General features: G+C 37.1%; 1 pseudogene; it reads right to left on the bottom strand.

Annotated features, from left to right (window-relative positions):
- Positions 1-8,109: 8,109 nt before the first annotated feature.
- On the bottom strand, positions 8,110-9,086 carry LOC100032633 (activator of 90 kDa heat shock protein ATPase homolog 1-like; annotated as a pseudogene).
- Between the last annotated feature and the right edge of the window lie 1,441 nt (positions 9,087-10,527).

Here is a 10,527-nt window from a genome sequence, read left to right as displayed (position 1 = left end):
GTTTGAGATCTGGGACTGCAAGGCCACCTTCCTTTGTGTTTTTTTTTAATTATTTCCCTGGATACCCTTGATTCTTTGTCCTTCCAAATGAATTTTATAATGGATTTTTCTAAATCAATAAAAAATATTTGGAAGTTCAATGGGTATGGCTCTAAATAGATGAATGAGTTTGGGGAGAATGGTCATTTTTATTATATATGCTTGTCCTACCCATGAAGAGTTAGTGTTTTTCTAATTGCTCAAGTCTAGTTTTAGTTGTGTGGAGAGAGTTTTGTAGTTGTGTTTATATAGTTCCTGTGTTTGTCTCGGGAGATAGATTCCTAGGTATTTTATTTTGTCTAAGGTGATTTTGAATGGGATTTCTCTTTCTAGTTCTTGGTGCATAGCTGTGTTGGAAATATATAGAAATGGTGATGACATATGTGGGTTTATTTTGTATCCAGCAACTTTGCTAAAGTTGTTGATTATTTTGATTAGCTTTTTTGTTGATTCTCTAGAATTCTTTAAGTAGACCATTATATCATCCACAAAGAGCGATAACTTGGTCTCCTCCTTGCATATTTTAATGCCATCAATTTCTTTTTCTTCTCTAATTGCTACTGCTAGTGTTTCTAGTACAATGTCAAATAATAGAGGTGATAATGGGCATCCTTGTTTCACTCCTGATCTTATTGGGAATGCATCTAATTTATCTCCATTGCAGATGATGTTAGCTGATGGTTTTAGATATATACTGTTTATTATTTTTAGGGAAGACCCTTCTATTTCTATGCTTTCTAGTGTTTTCAATAGGAATGGGTGTTGTATTTTATCAATTGCTTTTTCTGCATCTATTGAGATAATTATGTGATTTTTGTTGGTTTGCTTGTTGATATGGTCAATTATGTGGATGGTTTTTCTACTATTGAACCAGCCCTGCATTCCTGGTATAAATCCTACTTGATCAAAATGAATGACCCTTCTGTTCACTTGCTGGAGTCTTTTTGCTAGTATCCTTTTGGAGATTTTTGCATTTATATTCATTACAGAGATTGGTCTATGATTTTCTTTCTCTGTTGCTGGCCTGCCTGGCTTTGGAATCAGTACCATGTTTGTGTCATAAAAGGAATTTGGTAGAACTCCCTCTTTGCTTATTATGTCAAAGAGTTTGTATAGTATTGGGATTAGCTGTTCTTTGAATTTTTAATAGAATTCACTTGTGAATCCATCAAGCCCTGGGGATGTTTTCTTAGGGAGTTCTTTGATGGCCTGTTTAATTTCATTCTCTGATATGAAATTCTTTAAGAGTTCTATTTCTTCTTCTGTTACTCTAGACAGTTTATATTTTTTGTAAATATTCATCCATATCACCTAGATTGGTATATTTATTGCCATATAATTGGGCACAGTAGTTTTTAATGATAACCTTAATTTTCTCTTCATTTGAGTTGAGGTCCCCCTTTTCATCTTTGATGCTGTTAATTTGCTTTTCTTCTTTCCTTTTTTAAATTAAATTGACCAGTACTTTGCCTATTTTGTTTGTTTTTTCAAAGTACCAGCTTCTACTCTTGTTTATTAGTTCAATTAGTTCAAAAGTTCTATCACTTTTGATTTTATGAATTTCTCCCTTAATTTTAGGATCTCTAGTTGTTTTTGTTTTTTTTTTTTCTGGGGGTTTTTAATGTGTTTGATTTCAAGTTATTTTATTTGCATTTCCAATTCATTGATTTCTGCCCTCCCTAGTTTGTAAATATATCCACTCAGGTATATGAAGTTTCCTCTGATTACTGCTTTGGCTGCATCCCATAAGATTTGAAAGGATGTCTCACCATTGTCATTTTCCTTGATGAAATTATTAATTTTTTCTATTATTTGTTCTCTAACTGATTTTCGAGTATCATATTATTTAATTTCCAATTAATTTTTGATTTGGTTCTCCATGTACCCTTACTGATCATTATTTTTATTGCCTTATGATCTGAAAAGGTTGCACTTATAATTTCTGCTTTTCTGCATTTGTATACCATGTTTCTGTGACCTAGTGTATGGTCAATCTTTGTGAATGTGCCCTGTGATGCTGAGAAGAAGGTATATTCCTTTTTGTCCCTATTTATTTTTCTCCATATGTCTATTAACTCTAATTTTTCTAAGAATTCATTCACTTCTTTTATCTGTTTCTTATTTATTTGTTATTTGATTTATCTAAATTTGATAGTGGTTGGTTCAAGTCTCCCACAATTATGGTTGTACTGTCTATTTCTTCCTTCAATTCTCCTAGTTTCTCCATTAGAAATTGGGGTGCTATACCATTTGGTACATACATGTTGATTAGTAATATTTTCTCATTATCTATGGTCTCTTTTAACAAAATATATTTACCTTTCCTATCCCTTTTACTTTTCCTATCCCTTTTAATCAGGTCTATTTTTGCTTTGGCTTTGTTAGATATCATGATTGCAACTCCTGCCTTCTTTCTATCAGTTGAGGCCTAGAAGGTCTTAATCCATCCTTTAAATCTGACCTTGTGAGTGTCTAACTGCCTCATGTGTGTTTCTTGAAGACATAATATGATAGGGTTTTGGATTGTAATCCATTCTGCTATTTGTCTATGTTTTATGGGTGAGTTCATCCCATTCACGTTCAAATTTATGATTGTCACTTGTGGATTCCCTGGCATTTTGATATCCCTCCCTAATTCTGACCTTTCTTCTTTAGCTATAACCTTTTAAGGCAGTGATTTACTTTAAATCAGTCCCCCTAGTCCCCTCCCTTGATTTGTTTCCCTTTCTAGCCCCTCCATTTTTGTCCCCTTCCCATCCCCCCTCTTCTTCCCTCCTTTTTTTTGTTCCCTCCCCCCCCAACCCCTTTGCTTTTCCCTTCTTCCTTACCCTTTTTTGATAAGATAAAATTCAAGATCCCAATTCATCTGGATGTTCTTCCCTCTCAGAGTTGATTTCACTGAGAGTAAGGTTTAAGTAAAAACTCTCTTCCTCTCCTTCTTATAGGAGAATTCTTACCCTCCCCTCCCCATGTGTATCTTTGTGTGAGAAAGATTATTCTATTTAGTTGTTTTCTATTTCTTTGACTATATCTTTGTACCATCAAAGATTCCCTCCCTCCCCTTTTCTTTATATACTCCCCTTTTGTTCATATCATCTTGATGCCCTAAACTTTCCCTATGCGTGATTCTTCTTACTACTCTAATAATGCATACAATTTTTGAGTTACACATTACATTTCCCCCACATTATATATAATTTGATATAAATATATTCCTTATAGAAGAGAGTTTGAATAAAAGAAAAAGATAACATTTTTCTCATTTTCCCTTTCCTTCATATTTATCTTTTCATGTTTCTCTTGGTCTTTGTGTTTGGATATCAAACTTTCCACAGAGCTCTGGTCTTTTCTTTACAAACACTTGGAAATCTTGTATTTTGTTGAATGCCCATACTTTCCCCTGGAAGTATATATCAGGTTTGATGGATAACTGATTCTTGAAGACCCAGCTCTCTTGCTTTTCTGAATATCATGTCCCATTCCTTACAGTCATTCAGAGTGGAAATTGCTAGGTACTGTGTGACCCTGATTGTTGTTCCTTTATATCTAAATTGTCTTTTTCTGACTTCTTGTAAGATTTTTTCTTTTGTTTGGAAGCTTTGGAATTTGGCAAATACATTCCTGGGAATTGTCTTTTAGGGATTTAGTGTACAGGGTGTTCTGTGGACTCTTTCAATGCATATTTTGTACCCTTTTTCTAGAACCTCTGGGCAGTTTTCTTCGATGATCTCATGTATTATGCTATCAAGATTACTGTTTATTTCTGGCTTCTCTGGTAGACCAATGATTCTCAGATTGACTCTCCTTCCTCTGTTTTCCAGGTCTGTCACCTTGTCAATGAGATATTTTATGTGATCTTCTAATTCTTTAGTCTTTTGACTTTGCTTTATTAATTCTTGCTCCTTTGCAAGACCATTATCTTCCAGGTGCCTGATTCTGAACTTTAAAGACTGGTTTTCCTTTTCAGTTTGGTCTGACCTATTTTTGGAGGCTTCCAGCTGTTTCTGAATTTGCATATTTTGGTCTCACAGAGTGTTGAGTTCCTTTTGCATTATTTCCCATTTGTCCTGATAATTTCTGATTTGAATTCTTTAAGAGTTTGTGGAGAATTTCCATTTCCTTTGGAAGGTTTTGGAGCATTTGTTTTTGTTTCCTATTTTATCTCCTCTGTATTTTGTATTTTTGCTCCATAAAATGTGTCCAAAGTCACCCCCTTCTTCTTGCTTTTCTTGGTGTTTGGAGGCTTTTGTACTTCTGTACTGTTTGCCATCTCTATGGTTTTTCTCCTCCTTTTCAGTCAGAAATTTGAATGAGGAAGACTCGTTCTTAATGTATCTGTCAGATGGTCTGAGGCTTTAGCCACAGGCAAATTGTCCATTTTCATCAGCTGCGCTATTGGCTTTTTGGGTGTTACTTCTCTCAGTTGCCTCCAGTTGCTTCTCCACTGCCTTACATCCATGCTCTGAGCCTGGCACACACTGTCCTCAAGGTACCTCAGTGCCTTTGTTGGCCCTGTGGTTCCTGTCCTTTCAGAAGGCCCTGCACTCTAAGGGGGGAAGGGTCCTAGCCTCCTTGAGCTCTGAGGACTCCTGATGGGATTATGTTCAGCTGTCTTGGTCTGGATTTGTCCCTAGGCAAAAACCTCTGGTGAGACTCAGATGGAAGGACCCAGTCAGGGGGCTATTGGCTCCCCCAGTCTCTCTCAGGCTGCCATCTGTATTGGACACACCGTGACTGGCCCAGGTTGCTTTCAAGGTTTGCCCTTCAAGCCAGCACCTTTGCAAGCTCTGAGGTTCCCACTGCTGCTGCGGGCTCAGAGCTCTGGTTTGGGGGGGAAGGGTCCTGGGACCTTAGTTCTGGCTTCCCCTTAGACCCGAGTGGTCTAGGATTCTGGCTTTTGTTGGGGGAATACCTTTTGATTTGAGTCCAGAAGGAGGGTTCCCTGGCTCTATCCTGTTGTTGAGTTTGGATTTCAGTCCCCTAGGAGCATTCAGTTTGTGTTCTGTAAGGAATGGTTTTCAGAGGTCTGAACTTTTGCTGCTTCTAAGCTGCCATCTTGACCGGAAGTCCCTCAAATAATTCTTAAATCATGGTCCAATGACTTCTTCTGTCCATGAGAAGTATTTCTTGATTACTTCAACCAATCCACATCTCTATATTTTTATAACTTTCCTGGACTGTGTTTGTACTGGCATAAGACTTGTTAACTCTTTGGGATATAAAAGAAGGTCTCTCACAGTACTTGGCATCTTCTGGTCTTAAACCAGGTGTCCAGCTTTATTGGGAGACCTGGCCAACTTCCAATAAACCTAATTAATTACCCAACTTGGAGATTTTAACTCAGTTTATTAAAATCATATACCCATGTTTTAAAAAGTTATGTAACAACTTAAACAGAAAAAATGAGGCCCAAATACAAAATGCAAGAGTGGCAGCAGTTGGTGAGCAACTAATGCTGATGGCATTGAGGAAGGTGGATCACTTTTGGAGAAATTAATATAAAAATGTGGCCTCTTAACCACACATGCACATCAAGGTAGGATGCCATTTAGTGCTGCATGGAAATTCTGGTAGGTGAAATATCTGCTAAGACAAGGACTGAAGGAAACCCTGGCCAATCAGAAACTGAGAGTAGGAGGGATTAGAGGAAACTTAAAGTGCCATCTGGAAAAGTATGAGTCTTTTTTTGTCTTCTGGAACTGAATCTCTTGTTTCTCTGCTAAGCAGTCTCACTCTTATCTGGCCTGGTGTAAAAATTAAATTATTTCTCTAATAATAAAATTATTATATTTTATGAGGTTTATTAAGTATCATTAAAAATCAAGGAATAAAGAAGATACAAAATAAAAAAAAAACATGTGGTTTTAATCAAAATTATGGCTGATTAGCCCATTTAAAATCCCCACACTTAACTTACCAGTATACTTGCTACATCATTGCAAAGGAAGGAAGAGGGAGCCTGGGAGGTGTTACTGCCTGTTAAATACCAATTGTGATCTCGTCAATGTGGAGACTCAGGAAAGATTATAGGGAATTCTGGGAAATACCAAGGGCTTCTGGGAAATGAAGTCCAGGGTTCAAAATGTCCATTTATACACTTGCCCTCTGCCTTGCTAGATCAGCTTTAACAGGAACCGTGAGCTAAGTGTAATGTGGCCAGGAGACTTTGGTAGTTAGAATGACCAGGCAATATTTTTCTTTCTCTCTCTCTGCCTTGCTTTTATTTTGGTAGCTGAAGAAGCCCAGAGCAGCTTGGGCTATGGCCTATCTGACTAAGCTATTTCTGCCAATTCTGTTTTGTGCCTGCACGGATTGGACCTCAGCAACTGGGAACCTGCAGTTAAAGAGGCACGGAACAGATTGAATACTTTTAATTAGATTCTTTTTGCTTTCTCTCTCTCACTTTTACTAATAAATTATTTAATATACAGTCCCCAAGAATAATTTTAATCATTACACTTCCACCACAATGATCTCTTCCCATAAGAGACAGGTAGATGACTCTTTGGATAGACTAGAGTGATGGCTCTCAAGTAAGAAAGACATGTGTTCAAATCAAGTCTCATATCCTTACTAGAAATGTGACTTGGAAAAAAGCCTCTTAACCTGTCTGCCTCAATTTTCTAATTTGGAAAATAATAATAATAATTATTATTATTCTAGGATTGTTGTAAAGATCACATAAGATAAATTTTTATAAAGTGTTACAAACATAAAATCACTATAGACATATATTATTATTGCTTTACTATTATTATTCAAATATGCCTTATAGGGCTATTCTAGAAGCCAGACTGGTGATTTGGAGAATAATATCAGTCCCAAAGCTCTTGAATTCAGATCCTGGGGCTTTATCCACCAAGTTCAGAGTCAGATGTCAGTGAAGGTGATGGTAGTCCTAACCTAATTCATCTTGCAGATACTGCCATTTATCTTTCCGTCCAGGTAGTCTGCTAGCTAAGCTACACTGGACAAAGAGCCTTAGGTACTATTCTAGATATTGTGAATAAAAATACAAAAATATTAAACTCCATTGAGTTTAGATCCCATTTGGAAGAACACCATATTTCATAAAACAATTACACAGAACTTTGGTGTTTTGGGAAAAAAAAGTCAATTGGCATTTATTAAGCATCTACTGTATGCCAGGCTCTGCACCAAGTTCTGAGTATAAAAAGAGAAACTGCTCTCAAGGAGCTCACATTATAATGTCTAATTGGGGAGATTACAGGCTAACAACTACTTACAAGCAAACTTTATGCTGAATACATAGGAAATAATTAACTGAAGGGGGATGAGAAAAGGCTTCCTATAGAAGATGGGAGTTTATATGGTGCTTGAAAGAAACCAGGGACTTCAAGAGGTGGCCATTAGTAGGGGATTAGGTCCAGTCTCTGAATACTGTTCAAAACAAATAAATTGATATCATTAAAACACAAATAAAAACTCATAGGCTACCTCAAAAATATAGAGATAGAGTGATAAACCTATTATTTCATTGCTATGACAAGCAAATACCATTCACTAATGTAGGTTAGCATCTCTGAAATGTAGGGTCTAAAGAGTTGCCTAAGGCAACACTTTTTTAAACTTTTAATCAGAGTAACCTTTTTATAATCCTAAATATTATTGAGTATGCTCTAAAGATCTTTTGTTTCTATTGATTATATCCATGGATATTTTTCCATGTTAAAAATTAAATCATAATAATATTACAGGAAAATAGTTTTGACCTTGAAAATCCCCAGAAAGGATCTCAAGGAATTCCAGTGGACCACAATTTGAGAACCAATGGCCTTGAGTCTTGAGGGTTTAATTGATTTACTCAGGGTCATATAGACAATATATATCAGAGGCAGTTTTTTTTAAAGTTATGTTTATTTAGCATATGTACACATAAAAGAGAATTCACTGTCTGATCCTACCCAGAAGAAAACATGTACAAACCTAAGGTATATGAATGGGGAGGGGGAATAGGCCCCTCAATAGTGGTTGGGATGGTGCAATCCTGCTAGTCACAGCTTCTGGACTGAGCTACCAGGTGGGCTGTGGCCCTGTTGAAGTATAACATTAGACTAAGTGTGTGCCATACCCAAAGTTCTGTTTGATGCTCTCAAGACGGCACCACTGCCAGCCCTGTCTTGTCCATTCTTCCTCCACTGAAGAGATGGCTTTGCATGAGAAGCTCTATCTCTCCATCTTTGTCAATAAAGGTCAAGGTGATAGTGGCAAGGAGACCCTCAGGCCAAGATTTAAATCTCCATTTCATCACAATCTTGTTTTCAGAGACCAGATATAAAAGATCCCAGATGACATTGCCATCAAACAGCTGGAACTTTCCACCTTTATCTGCTTTTAACACAGCAGAAGCATAGGTAAAAGCCTCAATCATCTCCTGGGTCACAAATGCCCTAAAGAGCTCCTCTGTTTGATATTAAGAAAGTATCTTTAAGAATCATCTTGCAGGTAGGGATTTTAACTCCAGCGGATTTAGGCTGACTCCAAAAGTACCAGTTTTTTGCTGGCAGCTGGGGTGCTGGACCTAGCATCCTGCCATTCAGAGTAGGTAAGATTATGTTCTGTGACAATTCTGTTTCAAGAGTCCCAACATAAGTTGCCATTGCGGATTTTTGTCACACCTTCTTGCTTCATTAAGGCCAAAAGGCTTGTGTCAGGCTCATCTTTGGCAAGAATCACACTAACTTACACTTCACTGACGTCATTTTCATTTGAAAAGTTGGGAATCTCCACATGTCCCTTGTATTTCCCTCCTGACTTAGACATACCTGCCTAGTTCAGTTTGATGGTCCACTCATAGAAAAAGATTTCCGATTATCAATTGATGCCTTTCCATGGAGCTTGCTCACTTCTGTCACTTCACAGTTGCCTTCTTCACTTTTCACTTGGACAACCAGAAACAGAGACTTCAGTTTATCAGTGGACCAGTTTGAAGCATCTCTCTTAGTGCAGTGCCAGTTATTGACATTAGTGACATCTGGCAGCTCCTCCATGATCCAGTGTGGGTCACCCTTGCCCCACCAGGCCATATGGTTTCCGATTCCACTGCCACAGTCTCCCACACTGCCCCATCTCAGCCACTTACTAGAAGTAGAGGCAGAGCCTCCCAGCTGGTTTTTCCTTCTACCTGCCTCTCACCCCCCACCTGGGCCCCCTGAGGCAGTTCTTGAACCCAAATCTTCAAAGCTCTGAAACTAGTTTTCTAGACACTATAAAAGCACTATGTCTCTTGTGCAAATTGACGTGGAAGGAAATTGTTATAGTACCAAATATGACTATGTTAAATGATGGGGATTCCATAGTCTACCCTCAGTAGATTAACACATTTTCACTGATGCTGTTTATGATGCTAATGCTTAAAAGTTTTTAACACAATTTATTTTCCTATATTTTCATTTATCTTTTTCCCCCCATAGAAGTATTCTGGGACAACAATTACTCTCCAAGTTCTCTAGATTAGTAAGGAGCTAAGAAGGCTCAACTACAAAGAAGGTCCTTGTCCTATCATGACAATCTGTGAATGTGATGCTAAATTTTCTAATTCTGTTAATCCTATGGAGATTATTTTTCCACTTGGTAGAATGTCTAAAGATAATGTTTTTTTTTAAAAACAAATCATGGCATTGAAAAATAGAAAATGCACTTCAATTCAATTAAGAAATATTTATTGGTATCTCTTTCACATAACAGAGTTTAGGAGCAGGATATCCCCATGATCTAGGAAATTTGTAAAAATGTTTGACCCTCCCTTAATACCAGAGAAGTTTTAATTTTTTTATTTATTATCTTTTCACAGTAAAAGAGATTATATATGTTTATGATATCAAAAGAGAAAATATTTTGATGTACAATATTTTAAATATTTTATGTATATCTAAGTTTTTAACCTTTTCTTTGTTATCTTCTGGTCTTTGTGTGTTGTCTGAAGCTACTGCCAAACTCCCTAAAAATTTCCATTTAATTTCTTATGCTGATCCACAATGTATTGTGTGAATCTTGAAATTTCTCACACTTGTGAATGTTAAAAAATTCCCCATTGGGGAATTCTCCATTGGAACAATTCCCTACTGGGACCATTCCCCATTTGGACAGTGAGAACTCTACTTAGATCAGAAATGGGAAGACCTCTACTCTTTCTGTACTTAAGACTGCTTTAGGGGAGAAAACTCCTTGCTGAACAATGAAAAATACTTAAACCCATACTTAAGCCATGCCTATTTTTAGAATTAATACAAAGGGGTGCTAAGTACCTATAAAGGTCAGGCAACTTGTGAACTTACAAGGAGCAAAGAGGAAAAATACTTACTCAGAGATTCTAGCCCACTCAGGTGTGGATTACTAAAAGGATTAGTCTACTCAGGTGTGAATTCAGAATGGGCTGTCCTTTAGAAAATGTCTACTGTGATTGGTAGATGGAAGAACTTAGGGGAGGTGACATAGAAGAAAACCCCCTATAAAAGAAAAGGACAG

This window comes from Monodelphis domestica, chromosome 4, assembly GCF_027887165.1.
Source record: "Monodelphis domestica isolate mMonDom1 chromosome 4, mMonDom1.pri, whole genome shotgun sequence".
Classification (NCBI taxonomy): Eukaryota; Metazoa; Chordata; class Mammalia; order Didelphimorphia; family Didelphidae; genus Monodelphis; species Monodelphis domestica.
This window is presented reverse-complemented; position numbering and strand designations above follow the sequence as displayed.